The sequence below is a fragment of the Rhipicephalus microplus genome, chromosome 9, assembly GCF_043290135.1.
Source record: "Rhipicephalus microplus isolate Deutch F79 chromosome 9, USDA_Rmic, whole genome shotgun sequence".
Taxonomy (NCBI): domain Eukaryota; kingdom Metazoa; phylum Arthropoda; class Arachnida; order Ixodida; family Ixodidae; genus Rhipicephalus; species Rhipicephalus microplus.
In genome coordinates, this window is record NC_134708.1 from 37,195,923 (window position 1) to 37,218,205 (window position 22,283).

The 22,283-nt window shown below is 44.1% G+C and overlaps 1 pseudogene; it reads left to right on the forward strand.

Annotated features, from left to right (window-relative positions):
- LOC142772226 (uncharacterized) overlaps window positions 1-22,283 on the forward strand; it is a 77,354-nt pseudogene that overhangs the window by 47,238 nt on the left and 7,833 nt on the right.

Consider the following 22,283-nt stretch of genomic DNA (forward strand, 5'->3'; position numbering starts at 1 on the left):
AGCATTACAATACTAGGCGTTATTTTCACTGCATTTGGTGTACAGGACAGCACCTGGTCATTCGTTGTACGAACTCTTCAAAGTGACGTAAAAGGAGCCAGACACTTCGACTTCCCCTTCTTGGAACGCCGATACTTAGCTCTAACGGTTTACCTCGGAAAATTTTGGTACCTTTGCAGTTCTGTAAAACCACCACTCCACGTGTCCACGAAAGTGCAAAGCTGCATCAGTTCATTTTTTTTGGTCTGGTCATACAGAGTTATTGTCTCGTCTGGCATTAAATCAACCACTAGATCGAGGTGGTCTTGCATTCCCCGACATTTCCGTCACGGCTTCTACATCGTGCTTCCGCACTCTATTGCGAATACAAAGCAACATTAGTACGCCCGCTCAGACACTGGCTCGCTACCATCTAGGGTCACCACTACGCGTCTTCTTGCCAGCTAGCCAAATTAAATTACCCAGGTCCCAAAAAACTGAACTGTCATCTTTGTATCCAGCCCTTCTGGCATTTCACCGATGGTTGAAGGCTACATGCCCAGAGATAGAGGTGGCCGACTTTAAAGTGGTGGACACAGAATGGCTGCCCTGCTGTGCTCCTTGGTGCCCCAATATCGTCAATATGATCAACCGCTTCGGAAACCAAACCGCAACAGCGTTGCCAGGACATCTCCGGGACTTTACCTGGTGGTTGCGCTGGGGCTTGCTTTTCATTCGAGATCGGTTCCAGCGATGGCAGGTGGTTCACACTTCCACCAATTGCGTCATGATCGAGACCAATCGACATGTGACGATTGAATGTGTGGCTTCCCGCCTTTTTTGGCATGCGGTTCATGCTGGTGTTCGGGGACAGGGTGTGCGGACATTCGTGTCCAATGGCCGATTCCCACGTGGGCGCTTCTCGGATCTTTTAATAGTTGCGGGGCTGCTCAGCCTTTGTCGAAACCGATGCGAGGCCGTGGCTGCGAACTGCCGCTGGCATGCTTCGTGGCCGATACTGGGCCGGCTGACACGAGAGATCCTTGCGTTCCTCTAAAAAGAGCTTTTCGTCCTCGGGAAGCGGCATTGGTCGTGCCCTTTCGTCAATGTTGAACACGAAAGGCTGAAACTCGTTTTTCTACCTACGTGGGGTTAAGCAGCGCCCGTTAAGTAGTTATTCAAGATTTCGTTTGTAATCAATTGTGTTTCATTGCGTTGATTGTATCGTTATACCATTCACTGTAGTATGATATCCCATAAGTTTTTGTGTACACGTATGTCAACATTGTCTTGTACATTAGAGCAATGAAGTCTTCCTTGCAACGTAGTGATGTTTCCCGTGGTACATAGATGAGCATAAGTGTATGTGCCCTATTACTAGAATGTTATGAAACCTTTGTTTTTTCTACATAGTGTAAATAAACTTTTTCTAAACAACTTCTCGTCTGCTCACGCAGTAATTTTTGCCAACAGGGTCTCATCAAGTGTGAGGCCCATGGGGCGGCTTTATGCGCTCTTATAGGCACCGTGCAGTCTAGTTTTTCAGTGTGACTGCAGCGCCAGAACGAAATGCCTATCGGAGAAAAAAACGGAATAATAGGTTGGGGTCAGTCAAAAAAGGAACGCGATGCCCGCGTCCCCCTGCCCACGGGAGTGGGCGGATTGCAGCAGAGATACACGGGGACACACGTGCGCACGTCTCTTTTTTTAGTGCCCCTGGCGGCCAGCGTTGGCGAACTTAGGCTCAGCAAGTGCCAGCAACGTAGCTCCCTCTGGTCAGCGAAGGGGGCCTATACTAGAGCACCAAGTACTCAAAAACATTAACCACTTTTAGGGGCAAATATTTTTAAGCCGTGAATCGCCGTCCTCGATGTATATATAGTAGTAGTTGGTAGCCACCTCTCGTTCGGTTGTTGGACTGTCCGCTGTAAGGGAGTACTTGTTCACTAGAATGACAGACGAACGAACGCACAGACGGACGGATGGACGAACAGACAGACAGACAGACAGACAGACAGACAGACAGACAGACAGACAGACAGACAGACAGACAGACAGACAGCTTCGTGGACGGACGTATGAACGGACGCACAGACGAACGCACTAACGGACTGATGGACGGATGGATGCCTGAACGGACGCATGGACGCATGCACGGACGGACAAATGAACGCATGAACACACGCAGGGACAGATGTGTGGATGCACGTGCGGACAGACAGCCGGACGTACGGATGGTCACACGGACGGATGGACGAATGCGTAGACGAATGAACGGACTGATGGACGGCCACACAGACGGAGGAACGGATGGACACACGGATGGACGTATGGATGAACCGAAGCGCGGAACGGCTGACGGACGCTTCGCCCCACTCATTATCATTCACTCTGTGGATTTGCTGTGATTTTTTTGCTTTTTTTTGTTCCATAAGAAACACAATGATCTTGCTTCCTTGAAGGCCTCCAGACCATTTTCTTGGAAATCTCAACACCACTTGTTGAAACGTTGGCTACAACGACACACCCTTTGTCCGTTCATCCAGTATTCGTACCTCTTTGTTTATTATATTTAACGCCATACCTTGTAAGTTCGACAACCTCAAGAATTGCGCCCGTTTTCCCCCGTTGATTTGCCACCCGATGGACGTAATAATTATTGAGCAATGCTGTGACCTATATTCGAATCAGACCATGCAAACAATCGTATAGCTTTTCGTTTAACTGAACTTTTTTAAATCATGAAGGCGAAAATATTTCTGCCGCATTAAACTTATGAATGTTGTGATTACTTGCACGTTACAACTCATTGCAACGTTTCGTTCGGCCTCAGGTGCTTCCTTCCTTAGGGATGCGTATGCGTAACCGAGTGTGCAATGTACGATAACTCAGTTTGACTTTTACGATGGGGCATTCTGAGAAGCCAGTTGTATATGCAAACTATCTCGCCAACTCACAAGCATATCCATAGCCCATGGCAGTTGTGATGAAAAACTACACGACTGCAACAATACTGGCTCCCCCTATCGTGGCGAGGCGTTATTATTCCAGATTTGGAGAAGTAGAGACAACTGAGAACTATAGTGCGGAGTTTTCAGCGGCATGAAATATTGCTCCCAGTGAGGTATCGTTATAACAAGATCGGAGTAGTACAGCGACTTGAAAATAAGCGTACATGCTTAGTATGGTATAAAATTGTATTTTGTGTGTGAAGTAAGATGACGCGTTCTTTCCCACGCAGATTGCGCAAGCCATGATTCACGTGATCAGCAACTTCCTCGCACTGAACGACAGCGTAATCGAAGAAGGAGATGCAAAAGGAATGGCTGTCGAAAAGTAAGTACACCTCTGAACTGCACCCGCCACCTGGGTGAAAACATGACAATAAAAAAAACTACTTAAGCTTCCCAGATTTATATTAGGCGGAACATTGGTACACAAGTAACAGTGGTAGTTTAAACTACACTGCTGTTATTCCTTTCAACTTTCATTCCCGTGTACAGCAAACAGTGCACACTGCGAAAATGGAGCTGGAGGTTTGTCAATACACCTGAGAAGGGTGCCACTTTCCTTCTGAGCTTAACCAATTTATCCATCATATGTTTTCGATATTTCTGTGCCTTTCTGCATTACTCAGCCAATGTTCCTTTTTCCTGTGGTGCCGCGTAGAAAAACAGCACGTGGCTGAGGTCTGATCTGCCAAAAACCGCAAGGAGCCCCGATACATGAGCTTTTAGCGTAATTGCTTTATATACAAAGGTATACTTGCTACATTACTCAAATTTCAATACTTTATTTGTCTTAATATGTACTCTGTTCCATACAACTCTTACCTTTACGCATTCGATCCGTTTGATATATTTTATCAAGGTAATTACCAACAACTCACGGTTGCATTTGCCAGAGTGATCTGAAAACTAGGCCGAGTCGCTCGGGGCTCGTGAATTTCAAAAATTAACCCAGAATTCTCGATAACCTTATTATGATTCTGAAACGCGAGAAATCATAACTGATCTCCTGATATATATATCCTATCATTTTCATGTCTGCCTAATGTGAGATTCTGGAACGATATATCTATATGATATTTTGGGTCGTCATCAAACTTGATGGGGACACTCCGCAGCACGTCCTGAAACTCTTTGATTGACGCAAGCCTTACGTAGTTCCGAGTTTTGTTTACGAGGTGTTACCCATGCATGCCGACCTACTATCCAAGCATAAGGAGACATTTTATCGGCAACAGTGGCCAGTGCTTTGCGGCTGGTATCAGTAGAAGTAGTCCAGGTCACGTGGGGAGCGGTCGTTTTGAGCTTGATGACAACTGTACGTGGGACGTATAGAGTGACACACAAACGGGTGAGTGAAATTGCTGTTACTTTCATTCAAAGGGACCACTCTTGGTGACGCGTGTACAATGCTAACGGGTGGCAGTTCTAAGAAATAAAATTATAGGATAAATGATTCACGCTTTCTGTGCATTTCTTTCCATTCCAAGACAATTAAATAAATTGAACAATCTCCTAAACAAATACTTAAAAGCCACAATCAAAGAACTCGAGGCAATCAGGGTGGATTTGTCTGCAAACTAGCGTAGCATGTGTGGTGCAGATATGAGTGTCTGCCTTTTAGCGTTCAACTTTGTTTTCTCTGTGTTGCTATCGTTACCCACTTTTCCTAAACGCGTGTTGGGCGTGCGAGAGAAACGCTGTCAAATGTGGACTCTTTGGTATTTGCGGGACGGCTCAGTGCTCTCCCATAGTTGGGTACGAAGTACTCGAAATCGTTAAACATTTTTTTTCTAAACACACGTTCTGTCTCTCCGCTTTTGGCGTGCACTGCCGATGCGGCGTCATCAAGTGTGAGGCCCACGCGATTGATTTCAGCTCTCCTATAGTAGAGTATCAAGTACTCTAAATCATTAACAACTTTTTCTATACACACTATCTTTTTCATCCTTTTAGTGCGGCTCACTGTTATCCCATAGTTGAGGAAAAATACTCAAAATCCTTAAACACTTTTTCTAAACATACATACTGGGACAGCGTATCTCTATCCCAAATATTGTAATCTAAATTGTTGAAAGTTTGTTCTAAAGAAATTTTCCTTGTTGGTTGTGCATAACTGCGACAGCTAACGGCTCTCCCCTATAGTAGAGTACATACAGTGCTCTGAAGCGTTCACAATTTATTCTAAGCACATCATACTCTGAATCGTCCAATGATTTTTCTAAACGCACATCTTAGCGTAATCCTTTCTACGTTTCCGCGTTCTGTTCTGCGGCTTGGGACAGCTTAATGATTTATTATGGTAGAGTAAATTGTACTCTAAATTGTCGTAAAATTATTCTAAACACTTCATACCATGCATGCGATACGTACTAAATAATTTTGTTGTACTAAAAAATCAACGCAGCTTTTTACGAACGTCACTGGAGGCATCCTCGCATAAGCAGTGTGTGCGCAACAAATTACTGTATATTAACTGTAACTATGACTGCACCATAAAAACCGCTAATAAAATAAAGGTAGGTTTGTGCATTGAAAGTATTCATTCGCATTGGATCTTCCAAAGCTGGCACCACAAGAAATGCGAAGCGTGGCCAAACAGTACTAAAAGGGATGCTTAAATGCTGCAAAGCCTTGTTATTGTTGCAGATTTCGATGTACAGGTGCATTTCGGCGTCGCATCTTGTAGTGTTGCCGCTTCGCATGTTGCAGTGTTGCCGCATTCTCATGGGAATGTACTAGCACAGGATTCGGGAAACTGCGTCCGTCTATGGCTCAGTGCACGGAAATGTGAGCTGCTGCGCAGTGACATGCGCAGTCATGTCCCAAGACACGTTAGGGTTTTTCGCCTAGTTTAGCGAAAATAATCTTCTGCCGTCATTTGGGAGCTTGTTACCTGAATATTTCAGTCTTCCCTTCGCCTTTGAATTCGTAAGGTGAAACCCCGTTTATACTACAGGTCAGCAACTAAAGCTGCCACGTGGCACGTTTTGCGTGATGATGTTGACGACAGCTTTATTATCCGCCACATAAGGGGGCCCTCGCCTTTCCGTCCCCGGAACACAGGCCTATAGGGCGACGGGGGCCAGCACCTCTGCGATTAAGAGCGGTCAAAGAGTTTTTGGCTTTTCGCGGCATGTTCCACCAAGCTTACGGCTTCCTCCTGTGAAGCAGGGTTGTCGCCCTGCAGATGGACTTCCCTGGCCTCTCTACTATTTATAGTCAATTCAGCCTATGGGTTAGTGAGAAACGTGACATTCGCAGAATGTCAGCGCTGCCACCAGCCTCGCCGGTTGGTATAGCAATGGTACGCCAAACTTTTTTTTGTAGTTATACGATCGCCGGCCAATAGGTATCTGCTGCCATCAGTGGTCCTACGGACGTGTGCTGTTCTTACTTCATCTGGTTGATCGCGTCTCTCACGCAGGACGAGGAGTCTCCCCACCCAAAGTGGGGAGACTTACACCGTGGCTTAGGCTCAGCCACGCGCAGTTGTAGCGCCCCGATAGTGTGTAGAAAACTGCATAGAGCACGCGTTTACGACGAGCGCGTCATGCCGATATGCGGTCAGCTTGGCTGCAAAGCGACGGGGCCTTCACACCCCATCAAGTTTCTCTCAATAGACTTCGTAGGTGAACGACATATGCTTTTTTTTATTCCGCTGCACGCTTGAAAGCTCGGAGCATGCGCACTTCAGCTCCTTCTACGCGCATGCTCATAAATCGTGTTACGCGCAATATAATTGCTTCTATGTGTTCGTCTGTATAATGTTAGTATACGCCGGTTTGACCGGAGCGAATCGTAAACGCTCACCTAAAGGTGTCTATCTTTTAGAGTGAAGTATTATGTATTGCGAATCGTCTTTGTAGCCGCGGACTCATTTATGTATCGCGCTGGCGTGACACACGTTTTGTCTCACGTAAGCGTCATGCTCGTTTGATCGGAGTTGCCACTCCGGAATTGGAATGACTCCAGAATCAATCCACATTATCGAGACCCCTGAATGGGACGGGAATAGTATGGGGACAACGCTACGAGAAATTAAAGGACAATGAAATCAGCTCGTTCTGCGTGGAATGAATTTGAATGGAATTACGTCTTTTGTTAGAAAATAGAGCACGTTTTCGCTTACGTCCCGTTTTTTTTTAACTCATAACATTAGTAAGCCAGAGCCTTCAATTCGACAACTACGAGCCATAGTGCTGACGAGCAGTGCGGCCCAGTGCTCTGAATTTGATGCAAATGAACACGGTGGCAAGTGGGGCAACGTTTCAACTAATACGACCAGACCTAAACTGTTTTGTTTCCCATTAGCCCAATCATCGTTTCGTTCACATTCACGACCGTTTGAGATGCGTGGCGAAACTGCTTAGTCCTGTTTTCTCAGCATAAAATTACACTACGCCTTTATTTATAGCAATATCATAGCATTAACACATTTAGGCCTAAACAACATTAAAACGACACCAATCGTTCAAGTATCCAGATTTCGCAAATACCTATAGTGGGAGAACTGCCCCCATGAATATTAGTAGGACTGCACGAGACATTCGACACTGGTGAAATGTTTGTCCTACGTTTGTGGTTTTCAATGCATCTGTTGACACGAGCTTTGTGGGGTGTGCACTTTTTACTCGACAAAAGTATTAGGATGAACTTATTACGTTGACGAATTACAGGAGTAGAATCGCACTGCCCGGCAATTGCAGGGACAGGAATTGGCTAAGTTTTTTTTTGCTTCTGAGGAATGCAGAGAAATGGAACTGCGGCACGTTCTAATTCCCCATAATTGGGTTGGAATGGGATGGAGGCGCTCATTCCGCGACACTGTTCTATACGCATAAACGAGCGTGTCTGGAACGCCAGCTGCCTGTGAACGTCAGCGTCACTGAAGGGTTAATTCGGTTGTAGAAACCATCGAAGCGACAGCGAAATGACAGCGTCGGGAGTTAGACGCAACGCAAACGAAGTAGCAGTGAGTAGAAAGGAGACCATACAACAGAAGATAAATTATCGCAACAAAAATAATCGCCAGAAATTATACAAAGTAATAGAAAAAATCGTATATTCACTTTAAAAGGACAGAAAAAGACAGTATGCAAATACGTTACCAAAGCCGGTGGTTAGTAGCTTTGTGACGTAACCTCGTGCAGTAAAATCAACCTATCAATATTCATAGGGGTAGTTCTTCCGCTACCAGTAGTATTATTATGGTCATAATGTTTGAACGAGTGGGGATGTTTTAATATTGTTTAATGTAGGATGAGTTATTGAGAAAATGACGACGTAGCGTAGTTTTATGCTCACAAGAGTAGTAGTCAAGAAGGCTAAGCAGTTTTGCCACGCGTCTGGAGTGGTGGTGATCAGCACAAGTACTATTTTTTTCCTTTCTGAAGTTCTGTTTGTTTTTTACGTCGTATTATCTACTGCAACATTGTTTCTGACACTTTACGGTATGTACTATTCATAAAACAATATCAGTACGAACTAACACTTATGATGTAATCTCAGTTCTCATTAGTATTGTTTCTAACGAAGAAAACAAACGCTTAAACTTGCACTCCTTTTTTCAGATTCATAAAAAAAAGTCATTAAGGAAATAAATGGAAGAGATAGAAACATCGGTGACGTTAGGCATCGGCTGACGGATTGCGTGTCATGCAGGCTGGTTTCGGTGGTGGAGAGGTTCACCTCGGAGGTGGTACTCGGATCCGGGGCTCTCATCATCGAGAACGAGAACCTTGTGGTCAAGGCGGTTGCCTGGTCTCCCAAGCTTCTATCCCAAGGCCAGGACTTCCTCAGCTTTTCGCTGCGCTCAAACGGAGACCACTACCTGCACGAGGACTTCTCTGGAGACGGCGACGAGCAAGAAAACGGAGACGTGAGTGCAACCACGTCTTTCAAAGCACCCCTAAACCATAGAGAATCATTTAAATTTACTGGAGAGGACTGGAGTGCTGCGATCGTTCAGCAACCATGAAAATGATGGGTAGTACATGTATTTGCTTAGTCATCGTGCTTGTGGGCAGTAAACGCACTTCTGGCTTCGTTTATTGTACTGTTTCGCTTTTGTTTTGAATTAAAAACAAACCGTTTTGAACTTTGTGACTGCATATAAATTGGTGAGCCTAAAAGATCAGGGTAGTAAAGCGTAACCGATAAATTCTTACTGATTGCTGTTTGGTGACAAAGCAGCTTCCAGCCACGCGAAGCTAGGCGGATTGTAAAATAGAAGAACTTGGCTAATTCATGCACTACCCATCATTCCAATGCTTGCAGAAGTGCCTTGCATCACAGCTCCCATAGACACTAGCGCCAGACTTCACTCTAGTGTATTATTAGGAAACTCTAAGCACTAAACCACCCCTAGTTTAAAAATAAGAGGCCCGCCTCGGTGGAACAGCGACTACGGTGCTCGGCGTCTGCCTGAAAGGTTGAGGGTTCGAACCCAGCTGTGACGGTCGCATTTTAATGGAGGTAAGATGTTAGAGACCCGTGGACTGCGTAATGTAAGTGCCAGTTCAGGAACACCAAATGGTCAATTTTTTCTAATCTCTCCAATACGGCGTCTTTCATATTCATATCGTAGTTTCGGGACGTAAAACCCAGGAAGTTATTATTAGTTTAAATACGAGAGAGCTCTTTATTTCTCACTTTTTCTGTACTTTCTGCAAGCGATATATTGTTTTTGCCACTGATCTCTTCCCTGAAGACGTGCACAATGTTTTCATTAAGTGCTGAGACTATCCTAATGCTGTGCTTTCTGGCTAAACGCTATTATCAATCTACCCGCTTGCGCATTCGAAAGCGCAGAAAACGGAGTGAAATAAGGTGATGGCCCGTAGTAGTTTTGTGGCGCAGAGCACCATGCATGTGTGACTGCATGGGGAACCACAGCAGAAAACTGACTACGATATACTTAGTACACAGAACAATCGAAAGAATAGTTCCCCTTGACGACACGTGCAAATGCTTCTGGCTTCACGAAACCTGCTGAGGAGAGGCGAAATGCCAGGAGGGAATAACGCAAACATTATTGTGTTTTCTCAGGTTGTTCAGGAACCTGTCAAATGGACGCTAAAAAGCAAAATAATTTCTTGCGTATTTAGTACAGTACAGTTTCGCAATCCCGTAAACACCACTTTTACTGCGACACGACGCTTGATTGGTGAGCAAGAAAACACGCGAAACAAAAGTGCAGGTGGAGACGCCATCTCAATAATTCCGCACCAAACACCGTGACGTCATAAATATTAATGATGTATACTGGGTTTTACGTAGCATAAAATTGGTAAAAGAGAAGTAGATTATTACTACGGAATGCCATGGACCTAGAATACTTGAGTTCAAAACATTTCATTCAGCCGATCTCGACAAAATACTAAAAGTACGTTTTGAAGCTTTTAATGTCACGCGTAGCGATTTCCGCACAATATTTGTAGAAAATATCTCATCCATAAGTTTCTCCACTAGCAATGAGCTAATGATAGTGAGACTTTTCACATTATACAGTTCTGAGTCTACAGTTTGCAAATCTAAATGAAGTCATTGCTTTTATTTAGTGCCCCTCTTAGGCGGACTGAGCTTTATGTTGCTCATCAAACGCGAAAAGATACTGCTGGCCTTAACACATGCGGGGAATAATATCACCATCACGAGTTGACGTCACCCTATGACGTAATCATAAAGTTACTGGTAGCCAAAAGTTACGATGGCACCAAGGTGTCACAGTGACATCACGTAATGAAACGTAATATGGTTTCATCACATGACGTCGTCACTTTGCAAATGATGGATCTATTCCGGAGGCAGGTCAAAGCTACGGGAGTTGTAGACAGTAAAAAAAAAACGGGTAACAATGATTCTGATCCTTGTTCACAGTTATATGCTCCTGAAATATGTTGAATGTTCTTCGATGTAAAGTTCAAAACAGTTTGCATTGATACTAAAAAAGATTCACTCATGAGTATGTATTGGTATGATGTTGATGAATGTATTTAACTTGATGCTATGATTCTATGTTCTCGCTGTTTCGTCTTTTTGTTTTCTTTACGGTACTTTGCTTTTTATTAACTTTGTTCGAAATGTATCTGTTCACTTGAATCCCCTTTTCCTATGTGAGGCCCAGTAGGGCCTTTAGCGTATTGAAATAAATAAATGAAAACTGAATAAATATATAAAAATATTAAAGGGATGAGAAATTGCACCTCAATTTTATATAAGATAGTGGCAAATAATTGTCAGGATAACTTATCAAGGTGAATTGAATGAGTTTACTGAAAGAGCACACGGTTCTTGAAAGTAGCTCTAGTGGTTGCGGTACATGGTAGAGCACATCTCAAGAACGCGTTCATTTGTACGTGGCTTTCGGTATTCGCAAGGTTAATACACGCAAGTGTACTCCACGGCTCACAAAGGTGGATAACTCTAACTCTAACTGATACATAAAGTCAAAGATTCGGTTCACCCCCAGATTTTGCGAAAATTGTCGCATCACTCTATTCATGTTTGTGGTGTTCACACGAGTAGCTTTTTTTTCGTGATCTATTAATCAACAGTCTCTAAAAAATCTAAAGAATTAACTTCTGAAAATTCCGAAGAAACAGAATTGAAGAACAAGAGAGAGAAATTCAGGTTATCTGACATCGTGTCTGGGAAATATAGCCGGAGACAATGCCTACACCAAAGGGTTTGGTTGTGCCTTCACAGTTTCTAGGGTGCCTGCGAGACGCTCGTTCCAGTGCTTTTTCTCGTTGGATTGACCAAAGGAAAAAGCAGGTATCGCTAGAAATAGCCAGAATTTCATCCCCGCCACATGAAGCTATAGCATTGCCTTCTGATTTCATAATGTCATTCAATGACATTGCTGCACAAAGTTCGCGCCATCAAAATGTTCTCACGTTACAGAACAAACGTGAACAAAAAAGGAAAAAGAGCTCATGCTTCTATGCGTGTAAGATGCAGTTTTTGTAAAGCAACAGATCATTCAATGAACTCGTTGCCTCGGTGAATACTTTTCACAATATGCTTTGCGGCTAAAGCGTTTCATTGCAAGACAGAGCGCGTAATACTCGGAGCATATTGCACAATAAAAGTGGTTGATAGTTGTATAAGTGTTCCGTCACTGGTTTTCTCTATCAATAACGCGGAATTCGAAACGTAATTCTACGCATTTAACTGTTAATTTATACGTGGCAGGCGAAGGTTCAATGGCTAGAAAGCCTGGTAGTGGATTCAGGGGGCATTTTAAAACTGAGTTTTGTCTTTCTTTCAGCACCGGTTTCTGTACAGCATGTGAATAGTATATTTTACTGGGAGTAAATCCCCAGGTGACGTTTAGCGCCACGCGCTGTTTGCTTCTTTCACATTTTGCTTCGTTGTTTACTGCGCCAATTAGGTATGCTTCAAGTTGTTAATACACGCCAGTTAGCACAAATCTTAACTCTAAAATTGCATAATATATTCGTGCATTCTTTACTTCCGTGCGCGGCGCAGAACATCGTGATCACCATACCGTTTGAGGCCCTGTCAATGGCCATCAATAGTTCCCTCCTGGCATCCGGTGAGCCGTACCGCCCCATACACGAAGTGGAGAAAGGACCTCGCATTGCCTTCATCTCCTACCGCAACGACAAGTTCTTTCGACCTGTTAGACACCACCCCGGTTCTCTGGTCAGTGCAGGTAAGTCCTCCATTTCCTCGCAAACTTACAAGCTTCGTGACTTTATTGCGATAAAAGTTTAAGTTTAGGTCTTATTGAGCCGGACCTTGAGCGAAACATGGCGGGCGCATAAAGTGTTTCTAACGTCCGTGCGGCATACGTCACCAAACATTTCTCGCCTTGACGTCATCATGCAAAGTCAAAGATCACAAAAATTCGCGACATCATCATGACATCATGTGATGGCGTGTCTGAGTGGTGTCATCATTTGGGGAAAGAATGGCAATACTGTCGGCACCTTTTTGGTAGTTCCTACAATGCCCAAGCGCTATTAACTCTTTTGAAAGTTTCACTAGCGCAACGCCGGGGAATTTTTCGCCTTAAGTATGCAGCACACGGGAACCATAAGCATTCACTGTCTGTAGGAAGCATAGTTTCATAGGAGCCCCACAAAGACAAATACTCTGGCAAGCATAGCATCAATATAAACCAGCGGAACGCAATTCAGTTTAATAAAGTAGTTATACAAGTGTAGCGTTAAGGCAGTCTAGATCCACAAATTATACACAACACACGAACTTATTTCTCTTTTCTTTTTTTTTGGTCATGTCGAGTAAGACGTGTTTTAGGGTGTTTAAAACTTCATTGCTATCATCATGTTTTGGCGACACATGGCGATAGTTTATTAATATATTGGTACCACCTACAAGTGAAACAGAGTTGTAATTAAGTAGGTTGTTTTTAATGTTTGCTCTTGTTTCGTTTTTTTTATTTATGCACTAAAAGGTATCTCAGAAGCTAGCAGTTCGGCTCAGTATCAATAGGATTACTTTTTGTTTACTATACTGACGATAGTGGTTATGGTCAAGTATACTCTTTCTCAGCCATTCGATTAAGAAAAGAGAAGTGTTGACTGCATCAATTCATGTTACAACGTTCAACTCAGAACTGGTCGTACTGGTGGAAGTAATTCGAAGCTGAGAATCAGAGCATCTAGGAACCACTGCTCTCTAGCACAGCGATGTCATTAACTAGGCACTTTCGCGAGAGCCAACGTTCCAACCAACTTCTTTCTTGCTTTTTTATGCAAGGTTACTGCTTTAAAGCTTCCTTTTTCTTAATGTTCCTGAAATCACTTGCTCCAACGACACCCCATGTTAAAAAATATCTCATTTCTTCACAGCACTGTTACGAATGGTGAAAAAAAATGTAGCCCTAGATGATTCGGAAACTGTCGTCGTTAGATATTGTGCAACAGAGGAAATCACTCCCCTCAATTTTATTTTCGTTGCCTTCGAGTTGTGGCTCATCTAATTTGGCCGCGAGTATTTTAAAACAGCAGCATCCTCTTTCGTGTGACTCGCAGGACAAGTCGTGCTCTCCGCCAAGATCGGCGACAACAAGATCGAAAACTTGACGGAACCCTTGGTCTACTCGTACCCGACTTACAACGCGGAGAGACGCATCTGCGCATTCTGGAATGAGCGCCGTGAGTACTGAACTAAAGTGTAAGATTGAGTTTGGTTGGTATTCGACGCTTACATCTGCTCTGCGCAAAAGTGGGCACAGCAGCATCGGAAAGACGAGTATTATCATACATTTCCAAATTAAATTTATTACAACACACGAATATATAGCCTACACAAAAATAAGAAGCGCATGCTCAAGAACCAAGTGCTGTTGCGTGTACTGTGGCGCTGTGCAGTTTTAAGCACTGAAGTCGCATTTCATAGAAGCATTGCTTACTTTGAAGCTGCTTGGTTCGTTGGATCGTATGAAACCCGTGGATTCTCGGTGACAATAACTGATTAATAATGATATACATGCATTTTAATACAAAAACACTGGCAGCGCAAATATACCTCATCAAATTATTTGTATTTGAATTACACATTACAAGATACTTTACGCTGCGCACCTTAGTAACAGAGTAGAATTTGCGGCGTTATCACGGCACATTGGTATACGCTTGTTCATAGATGAAATGCGAGTCAAATTTATCTGCTGCGCAACAGGCTAGAAATCGTGTATCCGCTGCACAACAGACAACAAATAGTGTATTTAGCATAGGTGTCAGCAATGCCCACCAAAATTCGGCAATGGTAACTAGTGGCCTGGTTCATAAAAGTGTCACTAACCTATAGCGTCCCTAAACATCACTCTTAGAAGTTTTTTAGTTTTTATTTTTTAGAAACGTTTTGCTGCTCTGCTGTAGATGCTGCATATATTTTTAATGAGATGATTGTTCGAACTTTTGTGTAGTAATTTTTTAATCTACCATCGTGCAATTGGAGTGTGTACGCGATAACGCATCACAATTGGGCTGACATGACTGCCCAAGACAATTGACACCAAGACACTCATGGCACCATAAGTATGTACGAGCTCTAGGCAAGTGTACTTCCAATGCGCGTTCTCAATTTCAGGTAAGGAGTGGTCCACCGCTGGAATAACGACAAACAAGTCCGGAAACGTGACTGTGTGCACCTCAACGCACATGACCGCGTTTTCACTGCTCCTGGTACGTAACCTGGCACAGACTCATTTCACGTTGCATCTTTCATGACACATGGTTTCTTATACAAATATTAGCGCTAGTTTCATAACGCTAAAATGAGCATTTTTTCTTTTTTTGTTGATCCTAATGACGCATATGCAACTGTGGCTGTCATGCATACCACTACCTCAGAACATAGTGGCGAAGTGGCCGTAAAAATCAATAATAGTGACGTTTCAGTACATGAACGCGGGTGACGCGCAAGCTAATTTTCTAGTGTTGCGAACTATGATCCGCCCTAAATTAGAACACTCTACTTTCACGTCCATTTTGAGTTTTTGAAGCGCGTGCTGAGTTTTATATTGGCACACCACTTTGCGAACCGTTTCTTTACTAGGATCCCGTCCCGGGAATGGTCACTGCACGTCACCACTACCGGATTCTCTCACTCATATCCTACGTGGGTTGCATCATGTCTGTCGTGGGCCTCTTCTTCACCATACTGACCTATGCCCTTTTCAGGTGAGATTCTGTAACTGAAAGTTCGGTAGCTCAAACTGCCACATTACCTCCTCCTTTTCAAAACATCACTTGCCTTATAGTCCGGTGTTTAATCTGAGCTCCTACATCTACTCAGTGGTAGTGACGGGTGTCCAAATAGGCGTCCCTTGACTATATGGACAGTTCGGAGGACGCGCTTTTTTTGTGTGCCCGGGAAGTGTAGTAAATATTTATAAGAAGAGTGCAATCGATATAATAACTGTTACACTAAGTTTCATGGCAAATCAGAAAGTAAAATGACGTCTCCTCAACGCTGTAGGTTTGTATTCTTTGAGGTTGTCGCAGGATTGCAAAAATCTGCAGGCCTACATCCTGCAGTGAAGGGGACCTGCAGCTTAAGACTAAGCTGTACAAGACGCTCTATTTTAGGGAATGAGCTATTTGGTTCATTTTGGGCAAGAGGATATCTATGATCTCACGTCGGTTAAATTAGCTGTTATAGTTCAACATCGCATAGCTAAACTATTTTCAGAAATATGTAATGAATGCTGAACAAATGAATATTTTATGGGAAAGAATTAGATAGATTACAGCCTCACAGCGTCATATACATGCATGAACTTGTGGAAAACTGTGTTGCTGCTTTATTTGTATCTTTTTTTAGTTCACGTTTACTAAGTTCTGTTATTGCGCTGATATTGTTTGCGATTCGCCTGAAGATACGACTGATCATACAGCGCCTTAAACGCGACTGAATGGCGCCCTCTTTACTAACAGCATATTAGCTTCAGTAAAAATCTGCAGGTACCCATTGCGGTATGTTGACTCGTACGCGTCCTTTGTCAGATGTCTCAATAAGGACCGCTCAGGCAAGATCCTGCTCAACTTGTGTTCCGCCATGCTCCTGCTGAACGTGTCCTTCCTGGTGGGCTCGCTACACGAGCGGTTCCCCAGACTCGAACTGTGCATGGGCACGGCCGTGGCCACGCACTACTTCCTGCTCGCGTGCCTTGCCTGGATGGGCGTCGAGGCCTCGAACATGTACCAGATGCTGGTGCACGTGTTCGCCACGTCGGAGACGTGCTTCATGCTCAAGCGCATCCTTGTCGCCTGGGGTAAGCGATCACGCTTTTCATGTTGCGTACTTTGGAAGATTAATGGAGACTAAGTATAGAGGATGTTTGTTATAGTAGATGTTCGTATAGGGATGTAGATGTGAAGACTATGAGGTAAATTTTTTATCCAAATATAGAGGATATTTGTTGTAGTAGATGTTCTTATAGGGATGTAGATGTGAAGACTATTAGGTGGACATTTAATATCATGTCATTGCAGAACATCTTTTTATAGTGAATTTTTCTTGCTGTACTAAACATTTCAATGCGAATTTTACTGTGAATCTTGCATGCCATATCCATGGGTTTAAGTATGACCTTATATGCCCATTCGTATTGCAAACGTCATACGCTGCCAATGAAACGATGCTCAGGGACCATATAAATATGCCTATAGCAGTGAAATGTTGTGTGTCTTTTTTTTCACCTTATCACGAAAAATTGTGGCCGTCCGCGGCAAGTAGTCTTTTCGTCCATTTTCCTTTGTTGCATTTAGAATGTTTCTGCAAGTAACACCCACTGTCCGTTTTTTGGTACTTTACAGTGCGCTATTTCTCATTATTGTTCTATTTAACTAAAAAAAAGAAACGAGCCCTCAATAATTTCCTTCTCTCATACTTGCTCTGAAAAAGATATATTTCTGACAGTTTTGCCAAGGCCTTGGCCTAATTGAACGTGCCGTACTATAACCATTTCAATCTGATAAGTAGGAAATTCGTATATTGCGGCACACATTGAGAGTTCAACTGTGTATTTTTTTACATTCTTTATACTTTCTGTCACGTGTGTCACAATTCACTCGATACTCACCGCTTACACAACAAAGGATAGTGAGAAATACTTGCACACGGCTGGAATAGAAAAGCGCGTTCTGTCTTATGGCCCTCTCAATGGAGTTCAGAGCAATGGTAGCGCTTCTCCGCAGTTAGAGCCACTGCTCAACGCGAGGGGCGCAGTGACCCTGCCACAAAAGCAATTTAGGGGCGAAGCTCCTTAAAGCCGCACCCGTTCGTCTCTCGTCGTAGTCGTAGTGCGTAGCCAGTCTTACGCTTTGACCTGCAAGGTGGTGCCGGTGAGAGATTTCTCCTGTGCGTTGCTGAACAATAAAAAATTCGCAGTGTGCGTGCTAACTAAAAGCCGAATTCTCCTGTCTCTCATTCCCAATTAGCAACCATTGGCATGTACATTCAGCACTATCTGACGACAAGAAAGGGTTGCTACATTATACTCGCTGGGTGTAACCTTCTTAGTTTTAGAAAGGTTTAGCGACCATTGAGCCGCAGCGCCATGAATACAGTGAACTCGTATATACTATGAACTCGAGGTGGTTAAAGGTGGGAAGTAGACCCGAAGCGCAAGTCGTAAGAAGTGCGTGTGTGCCACCTCTCGTTTAGTTCTTGGAATGTCCGCTGGATGGCGGTCTTTCTATATGCGGTATATATGATGAAAATATGCGAGATGGTGGTACTTTGAGTGGGACTAGATGGGCGAACGACACACATACAGATGCCAGGATGGCTGCACGGACGGAGGGACGCATGGACGGAAGCAGGGACGGATCCATGAACGAACGCAGGGATGGACGTGCGGATGGACGTGCGGACGCACGAACAGACGCAGGCATGGACGGGCGGATGGATGCATGGACGGTCGGATCATGCACAGTCGCATGGATGGTCGGACGCATGGACGCTTACGAATCCGCCAAGACTATGACGCTACAATGCCCACTGTCACACAGTACTTTACGAAAGCGGTAACAGAGTGTGGGTTTGGACACACATACGAAAACGTGGACTGTCCGAGAAGCTGTTGAGGTGATGTCGCAGACCACACCAAGTATCACACCAGCTCTGTGACGTCAGGAGTCACCTCGTTGTGACATGCTTGAAGCAATTCAGTACGAAGGGTTGCAGAAATAACGAGCGAATAGGGAGCCCTGGTGGATGAAATGTTTCTCTTGCAGAGGATGCCGTTGCGTAAGCAAAATGGCGATAATGCCCTCGCAAAACCTAGGGATGCGCTCGAAGAACGTCTGTCCACGTTATTATTCAAATAAAGCAACTCATGGTCGCCACATTGTTTTTAGGCAATGATGGATATATGAAGAACACCAAGAAAGGCCATATCACCTCCGTCAGAAAGAGAGGCTGAATGTACTGGTGATCAAGACAATATTTACTTGCTGAGCTATTAGATGAACGATTATTTCTATTCCAAGCACATCCAGTCAAGCACTTTTGTTTTTAAGCATATTGGAAAATCGTGTATCAAGAATGCAATATTGGCACAAAATTGATGTTTCTGGTTTAAGTTCACGGGTATGCATATGATACTAGATCACAAGTTTGCTTCAATATGGCCAATAAACTGTTGAAGACTTTACAGAAATGAATTGAATGAATTCATTTAAAGGGCACATGCTTTCCTTTTGAGCAGCCGGCATGAGGTGTCATCGCGCAAAGCAGAAGTGGCCTTTGCGATCCGTTTCACGAGCGCCAAGTACAAGGTTAGCCCTAGGAATACACCAGAGCACAGGCACACCCATGTGCAGACGTCACTAACCGACTCCTTTGTCAAGCTTTCTAGGCACCTCCGTATTTTCGTCCCACCGTTACTCGCATTATTCAATTGGAAAACGCGCTTAGAGTTTCGTTGTGTTTTTGGAGCCCTCGCTTGGTATGATGTTGCGGAACTTGCTAGCGATCTCGTACATTGCGGTCTGGACATCGTAACAGATCCGTTTTTGAAGTCACTTAAATCTCATATCTATACGACTCTCTACAACAAAGCTCATAAATGTTATCTTGTTTCAGGAATTCCGGCTGTCGTAGTTGGAACCTGTCTGGCCATTGACTTGGAGCCTTACAGAAATCGATATGACTAGTAAGTATACAGTCAAGACGAAAAATCCAAGTGTGCTACAATTTTTACCCCGACTTTGGGTGTGTAGAAAAATTTTATGTTGACGGAGGTGATATCTCCAATCAAAACAGACAAGCAAATGCAACAAACAGAAAGTTTTGCAGGGCCATAATTATTGATTGATTGATATATGGGGTTTAACGTCCCAAAACCACTATATGATTATGAGAGACGCCGTAGTGAAGGGCTCCGGAAATTTAGACCACCTGGGGTTCTTTAACGTGCACCCAAATCTGAGCACACGGGCCTACAACATTTCCGCCTTCATCGGAAATGCAGCCGCCGCAGCCGGGATTCGAACCCGCGCCCTGCGGGTCAGCAGCCGAGTACCTTAGCCACTAGACCACCGCGGCGGGGCAGGGCCATAATTATGGGCATTAAGTAACTCTATAAGGCATATTCAGCAGTTACATTAGCCGGACATTCAGTGATATAATGGTTGCTTTTCCGTTAAGAAAAATGAAGCTAGAATAAATCCAGTTTGTATATTAGGAATGCTGGTAGTTACTTGGAGAGCACTGTGGCTAATTTTACACCAGAGATGCACTTCTGGTAAACTGGTGTTACTGTGGTTCAGCAGAGGTACTAAATTCACCCAAAAAATCAACTCTAACATGCATCAACTTTAGAAAAAGCTCACTTCTTGCTTTGTATTCGCAAACTTTTATCACGTAACACACATACGTTCAATTATCCCCTTTGCGATGACTCTATGTAAAACGGGGCGAATTACTCATGTACACGTTAAAGAGCAAGTGATTTGCTTTTCCGTCGCCCACAGCCTATATTTATATAATTTCCTTGGAATTATGACTTTTGAGGGAGGTTGACATCATAGAGGAGTCAAGTGCATCCTGACGACATTAGAATGTTCTAGTCGTTTGCGTCAGTCTTCACTAGTAACGTATGTGGCTCTTTTTAATTAGACACATTAACTCCCTTATGGGGTCCTGGGACTCTCCAACTAGAGTATAAGAATCTCGAAGGAGAGCTCACAAGCTTATAAAGAGACTCATACGTAGCAAGCAAGGACTAGCAAGTTATGCGTAGCAAGTCAGTGTATGCCTACTAAAAATATCGTACGTAATGTCTCACTAATTCTTATTTTTCTTCATTACAGCTGCGTCATATCTTCTAAAAACCAACTCATCTACTACATCGCCTTCTTGGGCATCTCCTGCTTAATCCTTTTCGTCAACCTACTCGTCTTTATTATGGTGACCCGCGTGCTGTTCAAACCCCGCATGGCCGAGGCCAATAGCGGAAAATTGGCGAACCACAACTCGTGCTCAGCCTCTAGCCCATCTGGCGGTGGTACGGATAACCTTCCAATCACCGCGACGCAAGTCAGGGGTGCCTTCACGGTGATGACTCTTCTCGGGGTCACGTGGATCTTCGGAGTGTTTGCCGTGGGGGAAGCCAAGACCGTTTTCCAGTACGTCTTCTGCGTCTGCAACTCGATGCAGGGCTTCCTGATCTTCGTGGTTAGGGTGCTGCAGTACCCGGAGGCACGCGCTTCCTGGACGCAACTGGTCACCACGGGCACGTTCAAGAAGCACCGAGGTTAGTACGGTGCCCGCCGGGTCCTGGTGTGCGAACTCGAATCCCAAGCAGAACAGCCACTCTTCCATGGTTCGGGTCACATCTAGCAGCACGGACAGCACGAGCACCGTGGTCTTCAACAGCAACATCTGGAGTAAAGGAGGTAACGGTGCCACACCTGGTTCCAGAGACCATCCAGCGAAGCTGCCCCGGTTCTCCGGTGTTGGGAAGTTGTTGAAGAACTCGAACGTGCAAAAGGACGATAAGAATTCGGGGACGCTGACTAAGAAGAAAAAGCCCTCACACAAGGTGAGCCTAAACTTTTTTAACTCCCTGGTGACAGCAGTAATGTAAAATAAAGCTTGATACCCAGAAAATCTAGTCAAAGTGCTCTAAAGTATTTTTGCCCATACTTATCCAGCTAAATAATAATCCTGTCTTCGTTCATACTGAAATGTGAGCGTCCAACGAAACATGAACAGCCGTAAGCGTTCACGATGATAAAGAGCTCGCCGTAAAGTCAACACCATGAACGAACACGTCTATGCTCATTACTGCGAAATCGAATATTCGCGCCTTTCAGTGATCGGTACTGGATGGTGCGCTATACCATTTATAATGCTTGCCGATGCACGCGCATGATTCGACATCGATAATACCTGTACTGTAAAAGTTATTCAGGGCTATACTGGTATGCTTCATTCTGCATCACAGGCTGACTCTAAGTGTCCTTAGGATCACAATTCCCGACCATGTTTCTTCTGCCAATTTTCTCATTTTCATAAAACAGCATCGAGTTTCGTGGCTCTAGTTGACTTCAACAAATCACGTATCACCAAGCCAATGCACGCGCAATGGTTTGTTGCGGATGCAACGCCACGAACAGATATCAACATCATTATATATGTTTCTGTGTGTTGAGGTCACAAAAGTTTTTCGTTTCAGAGTTTGGGGCTAAGAGCTTTCAATGATCAATAGGGCATTCACGTTATAAAACTTGACGTTACTTGTATACAGTGGCGTCACTAAGAGGTGGCGCACTGGGCCCGTGCGAC